Here is a 23,310-nt window from a genome sequence, read left to right as displayed (position 1 = left end):
AATCATTTCACTACTGAAGATCATGCAGTTTTTAATGCTTTTCATTTTAACATCCTACTTGTTAATATTTCCTCTTAGATGAGAATATTCTCTTCGGCGTGTCTTTACAACTCTTCTCTTATTGCTCCTCTTGTCAGTAACCCGGTGTGAAAGCTCTCTCTGTCGGAATCAATGTCTTACCTCTCCGTCTTGTGTTTCAGGTCTCCTCTGGCTGCTGACCCTGCCGTCAGGACAGAACACATCCCGCACTGACCACACTGCTGGGTTTACTGTACGTGACCATAAAGAGCTTGAGAAACACATCTAGTGTGATCTCTGCACGCTTCCCGAGGAGCAGAGATGATAAGGTCTGTGTCCGTTCCCGAGTCTTTGCGAGAGGCCTGTTTAGTCCGTCACTGAGATGATTTTAGATGCCTGTGAGTCGTGCCCACTGAAAAATGAAATAGTGCAGCACAATGAGACTTCAAGCAAAGATCTCATTAGCCCCTTCTGTGAATTGGTGTCTCGCAAGAGATCTTCCATCTCTTTGAAAGTTTCACAGCTTTGACCTCTAGATTAGAAATGACGCCAATTGCACATGGGTCCAGCAACGTTCTATATAGTGCACATCACCATCGGGATGAAAAACAAAAATCCCCAGTGGGAGTCCAGTCTTTCCCTGCTACGCAAATTGCTTTTCGTTAGGTGAGGTCGCAAGTTCTTATTGGAGAATGTTGTACAGTTTCTTAATGCAATAGGGCGAGTAAGACTGAAGTTCCCCCCGTGTTGGCCGATCAGTGGAACGAAACTGAAAAAAGCTCCTTGAAACTGTGATTCATACACTTATACACTGGCTCAGCATGGTGCTCACCTTGGGTGTCTGCTGAAATTTGATTTTTTTTCAGGAGCACTGTGACCCAGAGCTCAATAATCATTTCAGCTACTGAAGATCATTCAGTTTTTAATGCTTTTCATTTTAACATCCTACTTGTTAGTATTTCCTCTTAGGTGAGAATACTCTGGTACTTTTCTGGGTCTTAGTTGAGTGAGCTTTATTAGAATAATTGAACAATACTTTCACCTCCACATGACACTCATAGATTTTTCAAGGGTTAAATATGGGAGCTACGTTTCTTACATGTTTCCTTTTGTAAGTTGATTCACAAAGCTTTCACCGCCTCCACTCCAGTGAATCACTTTGTTTAGCAAGTGATCAGGTGGAACAGTTTAATTTCTTCCTGCAAATAATGCCTTTTCCTTTTTCATCCCATTCAAGTCTCCGTCCTAGTTAAAGTCACTGTGATGTAGAACGGCAGTGGTCCAGTTGAAAGGTTCAAGGTTTCACTGTGTTTTAGAGTGCAGATAAAGAAGATAATAGGAGAGGAAACTGGAAAAGCCGTGACTCTGTCATTCCATTCAATTCAATTTATTTTCATATAGCGCCTTTCACAACAAGGTTGCCCCAAGGCGCTTAACGATGCAGGTAAATATACATTTTGTGAATACAGAACTGAAGACAATGGAGGAAAGGAACCAAAGACTCCTCAGTAAGGAGAATAAAATCCTCTAGGGGTCCAAGGTCAACTGGCTGCCCAACCCCTTTGGGCATGCTAACATTATATCATTAAAAAAAAAAGAAAGAAATGAATGCGGGTATTAATCCATCCATCCATCAAGTCGTCTGTATGTCAGTACCCCATGCAGGTCTCTGCAGACCAGCAGAATCCTCCTAAACGACAGCTGTATCCATGATGCCCCTCTTGGATCCATGGCACTGATGCAGCATTCAACTCACATGGTGCCCAGCCCATGACAGACAGGCCTCTGAAACTATGCTGTGTACAGTATTTCTCCTCTGCAGCATCCCTGCGAGGCAGGACAGGTGCCTGACCTCTGAGAGCCTTGTAAGTAAGTAGAAGGAGTTTGAAGTCCGCCCTGTACCTGAGAGGAAACCAATGAAGAGAGAGAAGTATGGGAGTTATGTGGTCATTCTTTCTGCTCCAAGTAACAATGCTAGCTGCTGCATTCTGTAAGTATTCAAACTCTTTGCTGTGACAAATCTAACGTACTTTAGGCAGACAAAACGACCTTAAAAAGCCACATGATTTTTAAGTAGTCTGTCTGTGTGAAGTAACAGTGGTTCACATTATTTCAGAACGTATACTCCCGTCTCTGTAACTTTCCTCAGTCAGCTAGTGAACATTCTGTATTTACACCACGAATGCACTACTTTGTCTCGCGCGCGGTCACACTGGCCGTCCACAGGCACGGGCAGGAGCAGGGAACACGAGGCCGCTCTGTAGTGCCCCTGTGGCTCTCCAGCAGAGGGGAGCACTTTGCTCAACAGCCCTGAGCCAAAGGACCCAGTGATAAAGCTGAAAATCTGGCAAGTCCCCCAGTCTCCCTGGGGCGCTGAAGAGGATTTCATCTGATGCTGAGGTTCCTGTAACTCAACACAAAATTGAACACGGCGAGTTATGAGTTTGTGCACGCAGTGTGACATCCACTGTCTATTCAAATCTACTCTGCAAGTTTTACAATACTTTTTCATACACCGTCTCCTGGTTATTGTTTTGTGAGTGCTTGAACTGTTTCTCAGTAGAAATAAGACCGATAACTCACTGCTTCAGGATGCACACTATCGTCGATGAAACCTGTGGTGTAAGCAAGCGAAAAGAGACAGATCCTTCTAAAACACAGAGGCCATCGGGAGGGCAGAAACACTCTGCAACAGGTAGGAGCTGTGGAGCCGTGATTCCCCCGAGCCAGAGCCCTCGTCCTCCCTCGACAGCGAACTGAGCTCCAGCGACTGGAGCAGCTACCTGCCGTCGTGGGACCTCCTGCAGATTGGGAACGGGTAAGGCAATTCGACACGAGCCCACTCCTCTTCCCACTGCTTACACCCCTATAACAAATAGTTTCAGGGTATTCAAGTACAGGATAAAGAGATGACAGGTGTTCCCAATTGGCTGAGGATACAACTCTCTCTCTGAGAAAGCACACAGAGGTGGACAAAGCAATTAAATGCGTTTACAAGTCATTTCCTCTGTATCTGGTCTTTCTTTACATATCAGAAAAGTGAACTGGTGGCTGTTGGAAAGTGTCTGCTCCGTACGTAATATACATGTAAAAGATGTGATTAAATATCTTGGTATTAAGATTTTCAAAAAGGTGATTTTGTGATTTGTGATTTGATGTTCTCTACCTTAGTAAAATAAAAAAAAAACGTTATTCATGGTTGTTATTTGTCAAACACGGGCAGAAGGAGGCCTAAATGCTACAGGGTTTAGAGCATCTAATACCGATACCAACAGAGTATTATTTACAAAATTAAGCAAAGTAGGTGGTGTATGTTTCCCTAATTTAATTATTCAGGAACTAGCGGGTATAGACTTTTTACTTGAATGTCATTTGGATGCTGGAAACCCCCCTGAAACTTGCCAGCTTCCATGAAGAAGTTCTCCTCACGTGGTCTCTTATAGATAAACATACCTCCCATAGATACATCATCTAGAATACAGAGAAAAAATAAACCTGTGCTTTGAAAACTGGGTTTAAAATAGTATAAGCGGGGTCAACAAATTAACTGGTGTGGATGATGAAATGTAGAATCAAGCAGATTTTATGAATAGATATAATGTTTGTGATAAGTCTGATAACAATCCGTCGTAACCAGAGCTACTCCTAGAGAGGTATTGATGCTTTTAAGAAACTAACAGTATACCATCAGAAACTATGGAAGAATTTACAACCTTTATTAGACTACAAGGAAAACAATTTAGTTATACTTGTACTAATAAATACTTCAGATCCTTCTCGCAATCTCACAATATCTTGTCAAACTATTTTGGAGCACCTCTTTGGGGAAAGTGAGTGGAATCAAACATGACTATTGTCAAACAGATTTTGTATGAATAATAAGGTTAAGGCGTCAGTACAAAATTGTACATTGAATCGACCCGGTAAAGATACACAGTGTGCATAGATTTAAAAGTAATATAGATGATAATTGTCTTTCTCAAAGCAGCCCAGAAACCTTACGTTTGTTTTTGTTTTGTTCTGTTGTTAAAACACTCTGAACAGATCGGCAAAATGGTGTAAAGAAGGCTTCTAATTCTGACATTTCCTGTAGACAAATTGATGTTATTTTACTGCTCAATACTGCTGAACCGAATCTAAAATATAATGTATCATTGGCTTAATCATTATACTTGCTCGTTATTAGATGTATAAATAGCCTAAAGATGAGAAATAATCGAAAATTGAATAATTAGACCGTATGTCGTAGTAGCAGATTGTACTTCTCGCCTAATTGATGTGGTCGAGCAACACCACAATCGCCATACAATCCGTCCGTTCTCATGCTCTGACTTTCAGGTTGGGCAGTGGAATGGATTCCAGGGCAAACTCGTTCTTGTTTGATTATCCGTGTGAAATCTCGCCCAATATAACGGGTAAGCTCATGCACTGAAATGATGCGCTTCCAAATTGAAGCGACACGCATTTGAATAATTCAAAATACACACGAGGGAACGTCTCCAAACCATGTCTAAGTATCACAACATGAAAGCTGTGCGTACCTTATCTTTATTTGCCTGTGTAATGTACTCCGGTGATCTGTAACGTAGTCTTGCGTGCATCGTAAAGGATCCGGACTTCCGGCTACGGAAAACCCGGAGTGGATCAGCCTTTCCACCGGACCCGGACTTCCGGCTACGGAAAACCCGGAGTGGATCGGCCTTTCCACCGGACCCGGACTTCCGGCTACGGAAAACCCGGAGTGGATCGGCCTTCCACCGGATCCGGACTTCCGGCTACGGAAAACCCGGAGTGGATCGGCCTTTCCACCGGACCCGGACTTCCGGCTACGGAAAACCCGGAGTGGATCGGCCTTTCCACCGGACCCGGACTTCCGGCTACGGAAAACCCGGAGTGGATCGGCCTTCCACTGGATCCGGACTGCCGGCTACGTAAAACCCGGAGTGGATCGGCCTTCCACTGGATCCGGACTGCCGGCTACGGAAAACCCGGAGTGGATCGGCCTTCCACTGGATCCGGACTGCCGGCTAAGGAAAACCCGGAGTGGATCGGCCTTCCACTGGATCCGGACTGTGAGCAGCTTTTGTCCAATCGGCGCTGAGATTTCAGCAGGAGGCGGGAGACAGGCTCTTGTCCAGTCACACAGCTTCAGTCCCGGGACTTTTCCGAATTCCGGCGGGCGGTGACACTTCCGAGAAATGTCCACTGGGTGGCGACAGAGATACACGAGTCCACGGAGCTGAGTCTCAAAGCGCTATCGGAAAGACTTGAAATCGGAAAGAAATAAATTTGTTACATTTTAATCCCATTGAAAAGGAAGATGAAAATATCGTTTGTATTTTTAAACATTATTATACTTGCGCAACATAATTATTAAGGGAATGGTGTGAGAGGAGACCGTGTTTGAACAGTTTAAGACGGATGTAAAGACATTTTATTTCAGAATGTCTTTCTGAAATGTGTCTGTTTCTGTGTTGTAAGAACGTTGAAGCATGGACGGGCCTTATCTGCATTTACCTTGTTGAATCTTTTTTTCCATAAAATGTACATGTATTATTGCATGTATCCTGACAATACGACTGCTACGTTACGTTTTCTTGTAGTTTTTGGTCTCATAAAAAATACAAAAGTATGAGTCGATGACGTCAAAATGGTGTCGCCCACAGGGCTTATGGGTAATGTAGTCTCTGTAGTTTACTGGGCTGCCCTGCCCATGTGTTTCGCTGATTTCATTGAACATTAGAATGAATTATATTAATACAATTTCAGCGTATTTATCGTGTCTTGTATTTCTTTGTCTCTCTTATGTGTTCCCTTGTGTGTATGTTTTCTTGTATTTCACGTGTCTGCAGCGCTGGTTAATCGACCCGGCACATAAAGCAAACCCACTGTCCTCGTGTTTCTTAGCTCCCGTCTTGTTTGCAAACTTTTCTCCTGTGTTTATTTTACTTTGTCAATAAAACGTGGTTGCCGGGGAAACGGTGCTGCAGAAGTTGGTGCGAGCTGACCTCTAGGAGGTAAACAGTCGGCTTTTGTAATCTAATCAGCGAGCAAAGCGGAAACGTTAGTCTAAAAAGCGCTGGCTGGAGTATTTTGTGGACATTATGCAGAAGAAAAGGAAGAAACGGTGAGTCGCAGGCTGTCGGTAAATATCAGCGCTGGACACCAGCCTCACACCGCTGGGCTCACTGCACCATGAGCGAGTCCGTCGGCGCCTCCTCCTGCTGGGGTGTGTTGCTGCAGGAGTGAGGAGTCTCCGGTCTCCGGTCGCGTCCTGATCTGCAAGTGGAGGTGAGAGACGGCGGGGCAGTGGGTGGCAGCGCTGGGAGCCTGGATTTAGTTCCTGGGGTGCTGTGTGTGTGGAGTTTGCATGCTCTGCTCATGTTCTCGTGGCTCCAGTTTTCTGGGGTGCTGTGTGTGTGGAGTTTGCATGCTCTCCTTATGTTCTCGTGGGTCTAGTTCCTGGGGTGCAAAATTCTGTTTATTTCACAAGACGGACCCGGGCAGCAGCATGTGTCTGCAGCGCTCATCCTGCCTGCATGTTTGCAAACTTTTCTCCTGTGTTTATTTTACTTTGTTAAATAAAACGTGGTTGCTGGGGAAACGGTGCTGCAGAAGTTGTTTCGATCTGACCTCCGGGAGGGAGACAGCTGGCAAAGCCGAAACTTTAGTCTAAACGGCGCTGGCTGGAGTATTTTGTGGACATTTCGCAGAAGAAAAGGAAGAAGCGGTGAGTCGCAGGCTGTAGGACAGGACTGTCGGGGAAATGTAAGCGCTGGGCTGAGCGAGTCCGTCGGCGCCTCCTCCTGCAGGAGTGAGGAGTCTCCGGTCTCCGGTCGCGTCCTGATCTGCATGTGGAGGTGAAAGGCTGAGAGACGGCGCACATGCTCTGCACATGTTCTCATGTGTCTGGTTTCCTGGAGTGCTGTCTGTGTGGAGTTTGCATGCTCTGCTCATGTTCTCAAGGGTTTCCTGCCGCTTCTGCAGTCCAGTGTTGGTGAGTCTGTCGGGTTGATTGTGTTGTGGTGTGAGTGTGCCCTAAAGGGGGTTTTAATAGTATGGGGTTTGTGTGTTCACTTGTATGCAGACCACTGGAGAGACCGGTTGTTTTTTGCCAGGCAGACTAATGGCTGCATATTCAATTCCAGCTACTGATGTTGCCAAACCAGCAAGTGGGACAGTGTTTGAAAACCCTTTCAATGAAAGGTTTGTAGAACAGTGTTGCTATTGTTCTGTTTAATTCGAGGTCACCGAGCTTATAAATGGTCTCACAACGTTTGTCTCTTTTCAGGTTTCTCCGACCTGGAGAGTGAACAAAGAAGTGATAAGGGCCCATAACACCTAAGCTCGGCACTCTCACACTCTTCAGCCACACGAGCTTCCTCCTGGTAAAATACTGGGCAAGCCCCTTTCTGACAGGGACAGTGGAAAACCCCCTGAGGGAGATGGGCTGAGGGGAGGAATAAAACCATCTGAGCCGGAACGGAGCGGGCTCCCGATTCCCACCAGACCTGGGAGACGACACAGGCAGCACAAGGGAAGCTGCGGAGCGCGAGTTCGCGGAGGCAAGGACCGATTGACGACCACGGGAGACAGTGGCATCGGATCAGAGGTACTGTACAGAGACTTTTAATACCTGAAGGCAAGGAGCGAGAAACCGGCCCGGCTAGCCGCTCCAAACTGAGGGGAATGGAATACAGTTCGCGGGAGGATTTCTAGTGGAACCTGAACGGAGTCTGGGGAAATGGGACCGGCCTCTCGTTCACTGGGGCCATCAAAGACTTTACAGGTACGAAGAAGAATCGTTCGAGTGGCCACTCTTCGGTACTTGACAGAAAAGACTGCCGTCCCTCTGGATTCATTATGACCCTTGGAAGGACCTTTTGTTGCTGCTGTTTTCGTTGTGTCTTTGGCTGATGGTGAATATGGATAGAAAATAAAAAGGTCACTTATACGATACACATGCTTGTCGCTGGTCTGTGTGGGCATTGGTGGATCTGGGAGATCAACAGAACCTGTGGTAATGGAGAGGGGCCCTAGCACCCTGTTTGCATTGCTAGGTGCCGTAGTCATATATGAGGCAGGAAATAATTCTTGTTTGAGGGGTCACCTCACTGTGACACGAACGTGTTGGGAAGACGCGCCAGTTCTGATGTTAGTGCGACGGGTCTGTAGGCATTAAGGCAGGTTCTTGTGTCCTTTTTTGGAACAGGAACAATAACAGAAGATTTGAAGCAGTCTGGCACTGTGCACTGGGACAATGATTGCTTAAAAACGTCTGTAAAGATTGGAGCGAGTTGGCCAGCACAGGGCTGTAGTGTGGCTGGAGATACACAGTCAGGTCCTGCTGCCTTTTTACAGTTTTGCTTTTTGAATAGCCTTAACACATCCTGTTCTTTGCTTCACAGGGCATTCTCAAGATTTGTAAACGGCGTCAAGTCTTCGTGAGAGATTGAGTGTGAGTGGGTGTGGCACTCCAGTTGAGTGGGGGACAATAGCTCATCCCCAGGATGTGAATTATTTGGAGGAGTTGCGAGACTGCCATGGACAAGGTCGTTGGAGATCCTTTGTGTTTCAGACCTGCTGTAAAATGTGTTATCTGGTAGAGAGTGATCAAGATGTATCTGAGGGGATTTTCTTTTGGAATTGGTAACAGTTTGGAGACCTTTCCAGACAGATAAACAGTCTTTGTTAGCAAACAGTTGTTCTAGCTGTGGACAGGAGGGGAATCAAAAGGTAGAGAACACTATTTTTAGAGAAATGGCCCTAAAGGAACAAAGCATAGTGTAGGATGCCACTAGCTTAAGTCTTAACAGCACTGCATGAGAGGAGAAGCCAGTGTCTATTTGTTCTGAGGGGTCCTCAGAAAGGTCAAAAGGTTGCAAACAGATAGGAGACTGGTTATATGCCTGAAGCTTAGCTAGAGGAACATAACATTGCTGGAATGCTGAGAGGGGAGGTTATCAGAGCCTAATGTTATTGCGAAAAATGGCAACTAGGTATAGAAGATCTGATGAATGTCTGTCCTGTGAATTGTTAAGGGTTTCATGTAATTGTGTGTCCAAGTAGTCCGGACTGCTGTGCTATGTGTTGTTTGTCTTGTGAATTTTCTGTTTTACACCTATTGTATCCATAGTGGTACGGGCCAAATCCTATTTAAAGGGTGTTGCGAGCACTGGGGTTTGTTGGGAGTGGTAAGTTAGGAGTCTGGAAATGAGAGCAAGGTGCGAGTGGATATGATAAAAAGATTGTTCCTTTATTTTGTTTCTGATACCTGGTGAAGAGACGCAGTGAGTGTTTGTGTGGCCAGCTGCGTCAACTTCAATAAAACTGGCCTTTTGGTTTGTTTGAGTGCTGACTTGCTATGGTGTATTTTTTCTCTCTGTGAACAACACGTCTTACGGCCAACACTACCCACACAGGAGGTGTGTGCGTGACAGCTCCTCAGCTGCAGCAGGAGTCCAAGTGTGCACAGATTTCTTGTTGGGGTTTGTTGTTTGAAGTTTCTGTTTCGATGTAGGAAGCAATTGTGCCAACACGTGGTCCGAGTTATAGCACGGGACGAGAGCTCCCGAGGAGCGCCTGCCTCCTGCCCGATGCGACGTCTAAAATCATCACAGAACGAGAGGAGCCAACAGGAATGCAAGTCTCTTCTGGTGAGGAGCCTCCGACACAGCCCCCAGTACTGGGTGTGCAGAAAGAATCCTGTTCTACAGTTGTGGTGCGAAATGGCCTCCAGTCCTTGTCAAATGCTGGGTTTCTCTGGACTGCAGTCCCCTCCGCATTTGGATGATTGTGATTGGTGTTGCTGCAGCTGTGCTGTCCTGAGACTGACTGGTGTCAAGACCAGCTGTACTCTGGGATCAGCAGGGCCTAGTGGTGGTATGAATTGTGGCCTCTGTTTCTCAGGTGTAACAAGTGTTTGATTACTCTGTTCTGTATGTTTACCAATAGTGGGTACTGGCCTTATTCAGCCCTGCACTCGCTGTTAGCTGTTTTTCTCTGCGCAAGGAGGAGTTTCTACAGAGTGTACTCCTGGTCTGTGAGGGGACCCCACACTTCACTGCCGTATAGGGCAATGGGTTGGATTACACTTTCAGATATTTGGAGCCAAATTCTTGTTGGTGGGTTGACATTGAAGAGCCTCCTTCTTATTGCGTAGAAAGCCCTGAGTGCCTTCTCCCTCAGTGCCTTCACTGCCAGGTCAAAACTCCCAGAAGAGCTGATGGTGAGACCGAGATATGTGTAGCTGGATGTGTGCTCCAATGTGTTGTTGTTCAGTGTGAATTTGTACCCGTTTCCCTGAGGTCTGGCTTTCTCCTGGAAAACCATAACTCTGGTCTTGTCCAGATTGACTGGCAGTGCCCAGGTGTGACAGTCCTGCTCCAGCAGTGCCAGGCTCTGCTGTTCTGGGTCCAGATGGGCTGGCAGTGCCCAGGTCTGACAGTCCTGCTCCAGCAGTGCCAGGCTCTGCTGTTCTGGGTCCAGATGGGCTGGCAGTGCCCAGGTGTGACAGTACTGCCCCAGCAGTGCCAGGCTCTGCTGTTCTGGGTCCAGTTTGGCTGGCAGTGCCCAGATGTGACAGTCCTGCTCCAGCAGTGCCAGGCTCTGCTGTTCTGGGTCCAGATGGGCTGGCAGTGACCAGGTCTGACAGTGCTGCTCCAGTAGTGCCAGGCTCTGCTGTTCTGGGTCCAGATGGGCTGGCAGTGCCCGGGTCTGACAGTGCTGCTCCAGCAGTGCCAGGCTCTGCTGTTCTGGGTCCAGATGGGCCATCAGAGCCCAGGTGTGAATGTGATGGGATGTGTGGCGGTTTGGTAGGAAGCCAGTCTGACTCTAATGCAGGACATTGTGCTCAGTAAGGAGGGCCGGTTATCAGATATTCAAGACTGAAGCCCTGGTACCTGTTGGGGTCGAGTCTGTCTCCATTCTTACAGACGGGCGTGATCAGTCCTTGATTCCAGGCCTTAGGGAAACAGCCGGCCGTCAGGACGAGGTTGAGGAGTTTGAGCAGGCTTTGCTGCAGGTCTGAGCTCCAGTTGGGTCAAGCGTTGTTGACTGTGTCTTGGCTACAGGCCTTTTGTGGTCTGAGAGTTGTCTGTTTGTGTATGTGCCTATCTTCTTTAGGGTGTGCATGTAGTGTCTAACCATCTCACAGTATCTGAGGCGCAGTTCAGAGTGGTGTGGTGTTGTTTTAGTTCTGGTAGTTCTCTTCAGTTGTTTCTGCACTCTGTATCAAACCATTTGATATTGTTTCTGAGTGTGTTTCATATGAATGTATTCATTTTGATTTTAAGGCTAGTTTCTCAAAAACATGGTTTAAATTTATGAACGATTTGTTGGTTTGATACAGAGCGTTTTGAAATGTAAGGGATCAAGTAATGGGTTTATTTGCTGCTGAAAAGAGAAGAAAGAAAAAAAAGAAATGAGACAATTAGCTTGTAATGAGTTTATAACAACAGTAATTAGATTCCTGCAAGCACTCTTTTCATTGTCCAACAACTGAAAGCTTTTAGGTATAAAGGAAGGGTCCTCTAATATTTGATGTGTGAGATTGTCGTTCTATTGGAGATGTTAGTGAGTCTGAGGATTCGTGTTAATATGACAATACTGCTACTACTATTAATAATACAGCATGGCAAGACTTCTTTCAGTCATTTCCCACCCCTCCACCTCAGTGAATCACACATGTTAAACTTCCATCTCGTGCTCCAGATCAGACATGAGCAATCCTATATTACAAATACTTACCACCAGACAATTTAACCAGACAATAATTTAAGCAATTATTAATTCAACAGAAGCAGCAGGACGAGTAAAGTGCCCCTCTGATGGCCGGTCCGTGGAATTAAACTGGAAAATTTCTTAGAAATGATTATTCTTACAATAATGTGCCAATGGCGCCGCTTGGTGGTCATTCAGCAAAATTTCACCGAAAGTTTGTTTAATTAAAATACCGTTAGTAATGTTCGTAATAATACGTTATTTTAATTTTAAATATATTTAAGCATTTTCAACAGCAAAGAATGCAAAGAATACATTGCATTGCAAACAAGAGTAATGAATGAATGAATGAATGTATTGTACATGGATACAAAATACAAAATAAATACAATAAACCCAAAATTAAAATAACATTCAAAAGGCGCGAGTCGATGACGTCAGAAGGAAGTCGCCCACAGGGCGTATAGGTAATGTAGTTTCTGTAGTTCTCTGGCCCGCACTGCCCACGTGTTTCGGTGATTTGATTGAACATCAGAATTAATTATATTGTACCATTTCAGCGTGTTTATCGTGTCATGGATTTCCATGACTGTCTTGTGGGTTCTCTTGTTTGTCATGTTTATTTTAGTGGGTGGCAGTGCCGGGGCCCTGAACTGTAATCATTCGTGTTACTCATCATCATTGTTACTGTGACCCTCCTGGGAGGAGTGGACCTTTGTAAGATTCCTGTCCTGGCAAGCAGCAGGTGACAGTTTGCTGTCCGACTCAATTACACCTCCGCTACCTCATTTCACCTCTTTCACCAGCCTGTAAAGGGGGTTGTGATAGTATGGGGTCTTTCTCTTTAACAACCTCAAACCGCAGGAAAGAAATGCTTCATTTATAAGATTGAAATATAACCTGAAAGTATAAAAATAGCTATTTGTGTGTATCATGTCAGAAATATTTGTTTTTATTTTAAAAGAATTTAGAAGAGAAATATGATTAATAAGGCAGCAGAATCCATTTAAACTGTCATTTTCCTGTTTAGGTTGGAAAGTTTAATTTGATCAAGTCCACTTGAGTGCCTAAGCAACTGTTTGGGTAGTTTGGCTGGTGTGGTGGTGCTCTCCAAATACCTGATCCAAACGGACAGAGAGACAAAGTGAGAAAGAAAAGGTGTAAATAACAGACATATCATATGCAGAATACAGTAATGTGCTGTTCAGCACAGTGACCTAGAGTGAAGATGGAAATCAGTCATTCTAGTGCTCTCAATGGTTTTCCATTACAAACGGACCAGGGCTTCCTGAGACACAGGCAGTTGGAGTTATATAGAGTTAGAGGTTGTTTTCACGGCACCAGCCGACTAAAGCAGAGACCTCCTTCCACTCCAGAATTTTTTTTTTATTTGGGTGGGATCATCTGGAGTCTTGATTCCTTTCACGGAGTCAGCAGTAGATACACAGCTGTTAGCATAGGAGGAGTACAGAAGAGGTGACAGCAGTGCTGGGGACCCTGGTATCTCTTCCACTGAGGACCCTCTGGCACAACCAGAGGTGTGAAATTGAAATTGTTTGGAAGGAATGGGAAGCTAAAGGCAGAGTCACAATCTCTGATTCATGTAATCAAAACAGTAAGTTCTTTCCTCAGGCAGCTTCGTTAGAACATTTTAAATAGATGTAAAAGTGTATTTACAGACTATATCAGCCCTTATCTTTATTAACCTGGTTTAATCTTTTTTTCAGAAGTGTAAATATATTATACTATGTACCCCTGATGGTATTATTGATGTGCTATCAATATACTCTTGTTTGTATTGTATCTATTTTTATTGCTACCATAAAAAGTTAAAAAGAACTGCACTTTCGAGAAATGTCCACTGGGCGGCGACAGAGATACACGAGTCTATGGCGGCGAGTCATGATAACTGTGACGTTTGTGACAGCAACTCTGAAAGATAACGTAAAGAAGGAAACTAATATTGACATTACTTTTAAAGAAGTTAAATAATACTACATTTTAAACCTATTGAAAGTAATATGAAAATATCGTTTGTATTTAAAAAAATATGATACTTCATAATAATTAACGAAATGCTGTGAGAGGAGACCCATGTTTAAACACTTTAAAACGGATGTAAATGCGTCTGTACAGACAATTTGAAACATGTACGGACCTCATCTGCTTTTGTTTACTATTAAACAAGATTACTTGTTTAATCTTTTTCCATAACATGTACATGTATTATCGTATGTACCCCTGACTATACTCTGTGTTATATGTATTCTTGTTTTTACGGCATGTATTGTTGTTATAATTAAAAATAAAAAGACGCGAATCGATTACGTCAAAAGGAAGTCGCCACAGGGCTTGTGGGAAATGTAGTCTTTATAGTGCTCTGGACTGCGCTCCGCACGTGTTCCGCAGATTTGATTGAGCATCAGAATTAATTATACAATGTCAGTGTATTTACCGTGTCGCGGATTTCTATGTCTGTCTTACAAGACGGACTCGGCAGGAGCTGTTCCTTGCTCTCCGGAGTGAAGCTGCTCTGGGAAGAGACGAGCAAATCTTCAGACTCTTTGTAAATGAGACATCATGACAGCTGTGCCGACCTGCTCTTTATTGACCTGTTGAACCTGTTTGTGTAAAAAGCAGGAGTCTTGTGTACCCCTGATTGTGTTATATGTACTCTAGTGTGTTTGCAGCGCTCGTCCTGCCTGGTTTATCCACTCGACACAGAAACAAAACCCACTGCCGTCGTGTCTGTGGGTTTCTGAGCTCTCTTGTCTTGTTTGTCTCCTGTGTTTATTTTACTTTGTTAAATAAAACGTGGTTGCCGGGGCAACGGAGCTGCAGTAGTTGTTGCCGGAGCGGGTCTGACCTCCAGCAGGTCAACAGGCGGCTTTTTTAATCTAATCTGCGAGAAAAACAGAAACTTAAGAAACTTGAGTCTAAAAAGCGCTGGCTGGAGTATTTTGTGGAAGAAACGGTGACTCGCAGGCTGTGGGACAGGACTGTCAGGGACACATCAGCGCTGGACACCAGCCTCACACCGCTGGGCTCACTGCACCATGAGCGAGTCCGTCGGCGCCTCCTCCTGCTGGGGTGTGTTACCTGGGCTGCTGTCTGTGTGGAGTCTGCATGCTCTGCCCCTGTTCTCATGGGTCTGGTGTCCTGGGGTGCTGTGTGTGTGGAGTCTGCATGCTCTGCCCCTGTTCTCATGGGTCTGGTTTCCTGGGGTGCTGTCTGTATGGAGTCTGCATACTCTGCCCCTGTTCTCATGGGTCTGGTTCCTGGGGTGCTGTCTGTGTGGAGTCTGCATGCTCTGCCCCTGTTCTCATGGGTCCTGTTCCTGGGGTGCTGTCTGTGTGGAGTCTGCATGCTCTGCCCCTGTTCTCATGGGTCTGGTTTCCTGGGGTGCTGTCTGTATGGAGTCTGCATGCTCTGCCCCTGTTCTCATGGGTCCTGTTCCTGGGGTGCTGTCTGTGTGGAGTCTGCATGCTCTGCCCCTGTTGTCATGGGTCCTGTTCCTGGGGTGCTGTCTGTGTGGAGTCTGCATGCTCTGCCCCTGTTGTCATGGGTCCTGTTCCTGGGGTGCTTTCTGTGTGGAGTCTGCATGCTCTGCCCCTGTTGTCATGGGTCCTGTTCCTGGGGTGCTGTCTGTGTGGAGTCTGCATGCTCTGCCCCCTGTTCTCATGGGTCCTGTTCCTGGGGTGCTGTCTGTGTGGAGTCTGCATGCTCTGCCCCTGTTCTCATGGATCTGGTTTCCTGGGGTGCTGTCTGTGTGGAGTCTGCATGCTCTTCCCCTGTTCTCATGGGTTCGGTTTCCTGGGGTACTGTCTGTGTGGAGTCTGCATGCTCTGCCCCTGTTCTCATGGGTCTGGTGTCCTGGGGTGCTGTCTGTGTGGAGTCTGCATGCTCTGCCCCGTTCTCATGGGTCTGGTGTCCTGGGGTGCTGTGTGTGGAGTCTGCATGCTCTGCCCCTGTTCTCACGGGTCTGGTGTCCTGGGGTGCTGTCTGTGTGGAGTCTGCATGCTCTGCCCCGTTCTCATGGGTTCAGTTTCCTGGGGTGCTGTCTGTGTGGAGTCTGCATGCTCTGCCTGTGTTCTCATGGGTCCTGTTCATGGGGTGCTGTCTGTGTGGAGTCTGCATGCTCTGCCCCTGTTCTCATGGGTTCAGTTTCCTGGGGTGCTGTCTGTGTGGAGTCTGCATGCTCTGCCCCTGTTCTCATGGGTCTGGTTTCCTGGGGTGCTGTCGGTGTGGATACCTGGTGAAGAGACCCAGTGAGTGTTTGTGTGGCCAGCTGCGTCAACTTCAATAAAACTGGCCTTTTGGTTTGTTTGAGTGCTGACTTGCTATGGTGTATTTTTTCTCTCTGTGAACAACACGTCCTACGGCCAACACTACCCACACAGGAGGTGTGTGCGTGACAGCTCCTCAGCTGCAGCAGGAGTCCAAGTGTGAACAGATTTCTTGTTGGGTTTTGTTGTTTGAAGTTTCTGTTTGTATGTAGGAAGCAATTGTGCCATCGCGTGGTCCGAGTTATAGCACGGGACGAGAGCTCCCGAAGAGCGCCTGCCTCCTGCCCGATTCAACGTCTAAAATCATCACAGAACGGTGAGGAGCCTCTGACACAGCCCCCAGTACTGGGTGTGCAGAAAGAATCCTATTGTACAGTTTTGGTGTGAAATGGCCTCCAGTTCTTGTAACATGATGGGTTTCTCTGGACTGCAGTCCCAGTGCACTCCGCTTTGGATTTGCAGTGGTGTTTTCTACAATGGAAAACCCTTTGTTTGTACAGAATGGAAATGGCAGTCTGCATGTTTTAATAATATAATGTGATCATGTACTACAGCTTAAACACTGAGCCAGGTGACGTTTGATTCTAAAAGATTTCTCTATCATTTCAGTGGCGCCTTGTCTGCGGCAGCCCGGCAGCTCCTCCTCCCTTCCAGCTGAGACTCTTCCCTCTCCAGAGGTGGGTTAGTGCTCTCAGGTCATCTTCTCTCACACAGCTGCGGGGCAGAAACGCTACTTCCACTGGGCAGAGAGCAGACGGGCAGTGGGAAGGGCAGCCCTGTGTTTGGGGATCAGGGCTGTCCCTGCTGAGGGATGCTTTCAGAGCCAAAGCAACTGGCTGGGTTATGAACTTTATGGTGTGATCCAAATAAGACATAAAAAGACAGAGAATGAGAAAGAAATAGTATTGCATGTATCTGATCAAAATAGTCTCTTTCAGACAAAACAAATATTGAACAAAAACTTAGTTGCAACACACTGCACTACACTTTCTTCTAGGCTGACATTACCGATAGTTTGTGCTGTCTTCCTTTCAGTCTGCAGGGTGTGCATCGTTTTCCTCAGCTTCCTACACGAGGAATCAGTTTCTCCTGCCCTGGTTTCACTCCTTTATATCTCACAATCTTCTGCAGCTCCTGGAGGCTGACGACTTGTTTGCTGTTTCTGAAAAATTGCTGACTGGCTCATCAGCACAATTGCTGATTCAAAATCCTTTACTCACATGTTGCCTTAGCCTCTGTATCACAGAGATGTGTGCTTTTCTGGGTTGGGTAGATCGATAGTGTGCTTTTGCTCAGTTGCTCTGCTCAATGCGTGGTCTTTTAACTCCGGCTGGGTACGAGCACCTCACTCTCCACACGGCTTTCCAAGGCTCTGTCATCGTGTGTGAGGATATTGTGTAGCTCGTGAAACAGTTCCCCCATTTGAGCCCTGGATTTACTGGGTACTTGAATACCTGAATCTTGCCGTCAGTCCTGATCACCTTGTTTTTGTTCTGCAAGGACAAGGCACCTCCCCAGCACTGAACACAAACTGATACTGGCGGGTTGATTGTGTTGTGGAAAAATCGGGCTGTGGTGTGAGTTTGTGTCTGTGGGGGTGAGGTGTCCCCTGCAGCGCAAACAAACATGCAGACTCCACACAGACAGCACCCCTGGAATCAAACCCAGGGCCCCGGTGCTATGAGGCAGCGATGCTAATCACTGTGCCGCAGTGTTGCCCCCTTTGAAAATGTCTGACTTCCGTTTAATTTGAGGTCACAAGCTTATAAATGGTCTCACAACGTTTGTCTCATCTCAGGTTTCTCTGACCAGGCCCAAGGACCTGTAGTCACTGACAGCTTCTGCAGTCTGACGGTTCATTTCAGTAGGCTGGAGGGATGGCGCAATTATCCTCAAATCAGTGAGTATTGTTTTGCTCTTGTAACATGAAACATCAAAGAGAAGTCAACAGACTATTCCGTGAAACTGTTCAGACTGGCCCGTGGTGATTTTCTGGGTCCTTTAGTAAGCTGACCGGGACTGTGTCATCGACACACTTTGTGAGAAGCCAGTCTATGTGTTTGCTCTTGTGATCATTCGTGAACGAGTGTAAGAGAGGGAGAAGATTCGGCCCTGGAGTGATCCAGTTTTCTATTTAACAACCTCAAACTGCAGGAGAGAAATGCTTCATTTCTAAGATGGAAATATAATCAGAAAGTATAATTAGCCATTTGTGTATATCATGTCAAAAAATGTTTTATATATAAAAAGAATTTAGTAGAGACATTTGCTTAATAAGGCAGTAGAATAAATGTTGTGATGCTGGTGTGATGGTGCTCTCCAACAAACTGATACAAATGGACAGAGAGACAAAGTGAGAAAGAAAATGTGTACATAACAGACATATATGCAGAATACAATACAGTGCTGTAAAGTACAGTACCCTAGAGTGAAGATGGAAATCATTCATTCTGGTGCAGAAGAAGTGAATCTGCTCTCAATGGTTTTCCTGTACAATTGGAACACGTTGTGAATTCTACATAATTCACAGGAAACAAAATAAACAACTCATTCACTCCCCTGCTGTCCGTGACCCAGAGCTCAGTAATCATTTCACTACTGAAGATCATGCAGTTTTTAATGCTTTTCATTTTAACATCCTACTTGTTAATATTTCCTCTTAGATGAGAATATTCTCTTCGGCGTGTCTTTACAACTCTTCTCTTATTGCTCCTCTTGTCAGTAATCCGGTGTGAAAGCTCTCTCTGTCGGAATCAATGTCTTACCTCTCCGTCTTGTGTTTCAGGTCTCCTCTGGCTGCTGACCCTGCCGTCAGGACAGAACACATCCCGCACTGACCACACTGCTGGGTTTACTGTACGTGACAATAAAGAGCTTGAGCAACACATCTAATGTGATCTCTGCACGCTTCCCGAGGAGGGTCCAGCAACGTTCTATATAGTGCACATCACCATCGGGATGAAAAACAAAAATCCCCAGTGGGAGTCCAGTCTTTCCCTGCTACGCAAATTGCTTTTCGTTAGGTGAGGTCGCAAGTTCTTATTGGAGAATGTTGTACAGTTTCTTAATGCAATAGGGCGAGTAAGACTGAAGTTCCCCCCGTGTTGGCCGATCAGTGGAACGAAACTGAAAAAAGCTCCTTGAAACTGTGATTCATACACTTATACACTGGCTCAGCATGGTGCTCACCTGCTGTCCTTGGGTGTCTGCTGAAATTTGATTTTTTTTCAGGAGCACTGTGACCCAGAGCTCAATAATCATTTCAGCTACTGAAGATCATTCACTTTTTAATGCTTTTCATTTGAACATCCTACTTGTTAGTATTTCCTCTTAGGTGAGAGGTACTTTTCTGGGTCTTAGTTGAGTGAGCTTTATTAGAATAATTGAACAATACTTTCACCTCCACATAACACTCATAGATTTTTCAAGGGTTAAATATGGGAGCCACGTTTCTTACATGTTTCCTTTTGTAAGTTGATTCACAAAGCTTTCACCGCCTCCACTCCAGTGAATCACTTTGTTAAGCAAGTGATCAGGTGGAACAGTTTAATTTCTTCCTGCAAATAATGCCTTTTCCTTTTTCATCCCATTCAAGTCTCCGTCCTAGTTAGAGTCATTGTGATGTAGAACGGCAGTGGTCCAGTTGAAAGGTTCAAGGTTTCACTGTGTTTTAGAGTGCAGATAAAGAAGATAATAGGAGAGGAAACTGGAAAAGCCGTGACTCTGTCATTCCATTCAATTCAATTTATTTTCATATAGCGCCTTTCACAACAAGGTTGCCCCAAGGCGCTTAACAATGCAGGTAAATATACATTTTGTGAATACAGAACTGAAGACAATGGAGGAAAGGAACCAAAGACTCAGTAAGGAGAATAAAATCCTCTAGGGGTCCAAGGTCAACTGGCTGCCCAACCCCTTTGGGCCTGCTAACATTATATCATTAAAAAAAAAGAAAGAAATGAATGCGGGTATTAATCCATCCATCCATCACGTTATCTGTATGTCAGTACCCCATGCAGGTCTCTGCAGACCAGCAGAATCCTCCCAAACGACAGCTGTATCCATGATGCCCCTCTTGGATCCATGGCACTGATGCAGCATTCAACTCACATGGTGCCCAGCCCATGACAGACAGTATTTCTCCTCTGCAGCATCCCTGCGAGGCAGGACAGGTGCCTGACCTCTGAGAGCCTTGTAAGTAAGTAGAAGGAGTTTGAAGTCCGCCCTGTACCTGAGAGGAAGCCAATGAAGAGAGAGAAGTATGGGGGTTATGTGGTCATTCTTTCTGCTCCAAGTAACAATTCTAGCTGCTGCATTCTGTAAGTATTCAAACTCTTTGCTGTGACAAATCTAACGTACTTTAGGCAGACAAAACGACCTTAAAAAGCCACATGATTTTTAAGTAGTCTGTCTGTGTGTAGTAACAGTGGTTCACATTATTTCAGAACGTATACTCCCGTCTCTGTAACTTTCCTCAGTCAGCTAGTGAACATTCTGTATTTACACCACGAATGCACTACTTTGTCTCGCGCGCGGTCACACTGGCCGTCCACAGGCACGGGCAGGAGCAGGGAACACGAGGCCGCTCTGTAGTGCCCCTGTGGCTCTCCAGCAGAGGGGAGCACTTTGCTCAACAGCCCTGAGCCGAAGGACCCAGTGATAAAGCTGAAAATCTGGCAAGTCCCCCAGTCTCCCTGGGGCGCTGAAGAGGATTTCATCTGATGCTGAGGTTCCTGTAACTCAACACAAAATTGAACACGGCGAGTTATGAGTTTGTGAAGAAGTGACAGCGGAACAATGTCAAACAGGAAGTTAACCTACAGGAAAGAATGAATTGAATCTCTGATATTCAAGCACGCAGTGTGACGTCTACTGTCTATTCAAATCTACTCTGCAAGTCTTACAATTCTTTTTCATACACCGTCTCCTGGTTATTGTTTTGTGAGTGCTTGAACTGTTTCTCAGTAGAAATAAGACCGATAACTCACTGCTTCAGGATGCACACTATCGTCGATGAAACCTGTGGTGTAAGCAAGCGAAAAGAGACAGATCCTTCTAAAACACAGAGGCCATCGGCAGGGCAGAAACACTCTGCAACAGGTAGGAGCTGTGGAGCCATGATTCCCCCGAGCCAGAGCCCTCGTCCTCCCTCGACAGCGAACTGAGCTCCAGCGACTGGAGCAGCTACCTGCCGTCGTGGGACCTCCTGCAGATTGGGAACGGGTAAGGCAATTCGACACGAGCCCACTCCTCTTCCCACTGCTTACACCCCTATAACAAATAGTTTCAGGGTATTCAAGTACAGGATAAAGAGATTACAGGTGTTCCCAATTGGCTGAGGATACAACTCTCTCTCTGAGAAAGCACACAGAGGTGGACAAAGCAATTAAATGCGTTTACAAGTCATTTCCTCTGTATCTGGTCTTTCTTTACATATCAGAAAAGTGAACTGGTGGCTGTTGAAAAGTGTCTGCTCCGTACGTTATATACATGTAAAAGATGTGATTAAATATCTTGGTATTAAGATTTTCAAAAAGGTGATTTTGTGATTTGATGTTCTCTACCTTAGTTAAATAAAAAAAAAACTTTATTCATGGTTGTTATTTGTCAAACACGGGCAGAAGGAGGCCTAAATGCTACAGGGTTTAGAGCATCTAATACCGATACCGACAGAGTACTATTTACAAAATTAAGCAAAGTAGGTGGTGTATGTTTCCCTAATTTAATCATTCAGGAACTAGCGGGTATAGACTTTTTACTTGAATGTCATTTGGATGCTGGAAACCCCCCTGAAACTTGCCAGCTTCCATGAAGAAGTTCTCATCACGTGGTCTCTTATAGATAAACATACCTCCCATAGATACATCATCTAGAATACAGAGAAAAAATAAACCTGTGCTTTGAAAACTGGGTTTAAAATAGTATAAGCGGGGTCAACAAATTAACTGGTGTGGATGATGAAATGTAGAATCAAGCAGATTTTATGAATAGATATAATGTTTGTGATACGTCTGATAACAATCCGTCGTAACCAGAGCTACTCCTAGAGAGGTATTGATGCTTTTAAGAAACTAACAGTATACCATCAGAAACTATGGAAGAATTTACAACCTTTATTAGACTACAAGGAAAACAATTTAGTTATACTTGTACTAATAAATACTTCAGATCCCTGTCGCAATCTCACAATATCTTGTCAAACTATTTTGGAGCACCTCTTTGGGGAAAGTGAGTGGAATCAAACATGACTATTGTCAAACAGATTTTGTATGAATAATAAGGTTAAGGCGTCAGTACAAAATTGTACATTGAATCGACCCGATAAAGATACACAGTGTGCATAGATTTAAAAGTAATATAGATGATAATTGTCTTTCTCAAAGCAGCCCAGAAACCTTACGTTTGTTTTTGTTTTGTTCTGTTGTTAAAACACTCTGAACAGATCGGCAAAATGGTGTAAAGAAGGCTTCTAATTCTGACATTTCCTGTAGACAAATTGATGTTATTTTACTGCTCAATACTGCTGAACCGAATCTAAAATATAATGTATCATTGGCTTAATCATTATACTTGCTCGTTATTAGATGTATAAATAGCCTTAAGATGAGAAATAATCGAAAATTGAATAATTAGACCGTATGTCGTAGTAGCAGATTGTACTTCTCGCCTAATTGATGTGGTCGAGCAACACCACAATCGCCATACAATCCGTCCGTTCTCATGCTCTGACTTTCAGGTTGGGCAGTGGAATGGATTCCAGGGCAAACTCGTTCTTGTTTGATTATCCGTGTGAAATCTCGCCCAATATAACGGGTAAGCTCATGCACTGAAATGATGCGCTTCCAAATTGAAGCGACACGCATTTGAATAATTCAAAATACACACGAGGGAACGTCTCCAAACCATGTCTAAGTATCACAACATGAAAGCTGTGCGTACCTTATCTTTATTTGCCTGTGTAATGTACTCCGGTGATCTGTAACGTAGTCTGGCGTGCATCGTAAAGGATCCGGACTTCCGGCTACGGAAAACCCGGAGTGGATCGGCCTTCCACTGGATCCGGACTGCCGGCTACGGAAAACCCGGAGTGGATCGGCCTTCCACTGGATCCGGACTGCCGGCTACGTAAAACCCGGAGTGGATCGGCCTTCCACTGGATCCGGACTGTGAGCAGCTTTTGTCCAATCGGCGCTGAGATTTCAGCAGGAGGCGGGAGACAGGCTCTTGTCTAGTCACACAGCTTCAGTCCCGGGACTTTTCCGAATTCCGGCGGGCGGTGACACTT

General features: G+C 45.4%; 3 long non-coding RNA genes across 3 annotated transcripts; 1 reads left to right on the top strand and 2 right to left on the bottom strand.

Moving 5' to 3' along the window:
- Positions 1-1,389: 1,389 nt before the first annotated feature.
- LOC138224989 (uncharacterized) lies at positions 1,390-4,686 on the bottom strand. Its single transcript, XR_011183515.1, has 2 exons — positions 2,602-4,686; positions 1,390-1,920 (listed from the first exon to the last, which is right to left on the bottom strand). It is a non-coding gene; the product is annotated as an uncharacterized lncRNA (long non-coding RNA).
- Positions 4,687-17,827: 13,141 nt separating this feature from the next.
- On the top strand, positions 17,828-18,912 carry LOC138225003 (uncharacterized). The gene is made up of 2 exons (XR_011183533.1): positions 17,828-17,925; positions 18,811-18,912. It is a non-coding gene; the product is annotated as an uncharacterized lncRNA (long non-coding RNA).
- An 842-nt stretch (positions 18,913-19,754) lies between these two features.
- On the bottom strand, positions 19,755-23,051 carry LOC138224984 (uncharacterized). The gene is made up of 2 exons (XR_011183512.1): positions 22,965-23,051; positions 19,755-20,256 (listed from the first exon to the last, which is right to left on the bottom strand). It is a non-coding gene; the product is annotated as an uncharacterized lncRNA (long non-coding RNA).
- Between the last annotated feature and the right edge of the window lie 259 nt (positions 23,052-23,310).

The sequence above is a fragment of the Lepisosteus oculatus genome, chromosome 24 (assembly GCF_040954835.1).
Source record: "Lepisosteus oculatus isolate fLepOcu1 chromosome 24, fLepOcu1.hap2, whole genome shotgun sequence".
In the NCBI taxonomy this organism is placed as follows: domain Eukaryota; kingdom Metazoa; phylum Chordata; class Actinopteri; order Semionotiformes; family Lepisosteidae; genus Lepisosteus; species Lepisosteus oculatus.
The sequence above is the reverse complement of the archived record's forward strand: the minus strand, read 5'-3'. Positions and strand labels throughout refer to the sequence as shown.